The sequence below is a fragment of the Ceratina calcarata genome, unplaced genomic scaffold (genome assembly GCF_001652005.2).
Source record: "Ceratina calcarata isolate Rehan_Ccalc_2016 unplaced genomic scaffold, ASM165200v1 scaffold486.2, whole genome shotgun sequence".
In the NCBI taxonomy this organism is placed as follows: domain Eukaryota; kingdom Metazoa; phylum Arthropoda; class Insecta; order Hymenoptera; family Apidae; genus Ceratina; species Ceratina calcarata.
Window position 1 is genome coordinate 4,668 of NW_017172889.1, and position 1,490 is coordinate 6,157.

A 1,490-nucleotide genomic window follows, 5' to 3' on the forward strand; every position below is an offset into this window, starting at 1 on the left:
TACATTATAATTATGAAAAAATATATTTTTATATATGTATAAACCAAATCTGCGATAGTAGTTCATTAAATGCCAAAATACTTAAAATTTATGAATGTTTATGTTAACATTATGCTAAAACAAGTTCATAACAGACAAAAGAGTCTTTGTAATTATCCAATTAAAAAGAAAAACTTGATTTCATATAGTGTTATAATAACGTGTCATAAAGTCATTTAAAAAGATGTTACATATACACTTTGCATATGTGTTTGTTATCATTTTTATGAAGATTTCTAAAAGTTGCAAATGAAAATAAATTATTACTTAAATCCTTACTTTCTATTATGCCGAATTATTATACATAGGATAGATCACAAATTTTTGTACAAACTTTGTTGAAAGTAAGCTCCAAATTAAACAGCGAGATTACACAGTCGTATAAATAGAAATTCATAATTCTTCTTGTTAAAAACAGAGAAAAATAAACTTCAAATATGAATTTATCTGTACAAAGTGTGTAACGTTATCTAACATAGAACATTGCATTCCAGTATCATCAAACGTAACTTGATCTGGAAAGGGAATATTTAATGCAGAACATTGGTTTCTCACATAATAGCTGCTTTATAGCAATATATTTTACAAATTACGAATAAACTATAAAAATTTGAAGCACCTTTTTAAAGCATTCTTGAATGTTATACGAAAGTAAAAATTTAATATTTACAGTTTTAGCAAGTAATTATAAAATTCAATTGGCTTTCCAAATACATGATGTTCATAAAACGTAAGATAAAAGTTTCTAATAAATAACAGAAAAAATGATATGTACCTTTATTTAAAGAAAAAGATAACAAATTTAAAGTGGCGAGATCACATAATTTAGGACAAATAATTAAATATTATTTATATGTGTACCAGTCAAAATCAAAGGAGCGTCAAATTTAACGTTAAAGGTCGACATATATATAAAATCAGCAATATATTATTTCATTTAATCTTGTTATCAAAAAATGACTCCAATAAATAAGGTACCAGAAAACCATGTTAGTTTTAAAAATACGAAAGGAAAGTAGTAATTTCTTCAAAACAATTTAATGCTATGTTTATATGAAATTTGAAGGATCCAAAGTAAGAAAATTTGTACAAATGCCTGTAAGATATCCTATGCAATTATTATTCAATAGTGACCCAGATTGAAAGTGTACTACCATAGATTTTGATATTCTGCGTGTTGTTTTTGCTTAATTAATAAATAATTTAACTGAAATAAGTCAGAAATACATGCAATAAACGTATTGAATATAACAAGAAATAGCCTATAGCAGTGCTACACACGAATGTCTATAATACTAATACAAATTTTACATACAATATCCAGAAAGGTGTGAATTTTTAACCTAATATTAAGTCTGTTAATATCAAATCTCTTATCGTTTCAAAATCATCGTCAGTGTCTGTTCATTACACATTTTGTATTATAAAAATATGTAGACGTAGTACACTAC

The 1,490-nt window shown here is 25.1% G+C and overlaps 2 protein-coding genes across 8 annotated transcripts in view; both read right to left on the reverse strand.

Moving 5' to 3' along the window:
• Positions 1-1,490, reverse strand: part of LOC108627965 (thymidylate kinase) — a gene marked incomplete at its 3' end in the record, with an annotated part of 32,628 nt that overhangs the window by 4,663 nt on the left and 26,475 nt on the right. The window lies entirely within an intron of this gene.
• Positions 1-1,490, reverse strand: part of Rab5 (RAS oncogene family member Rab5) — a 10,525-nt gene that overhangs the window by 994 nt on the left and 8,041 nt on the right. The window lies entirely within an intron of this gene.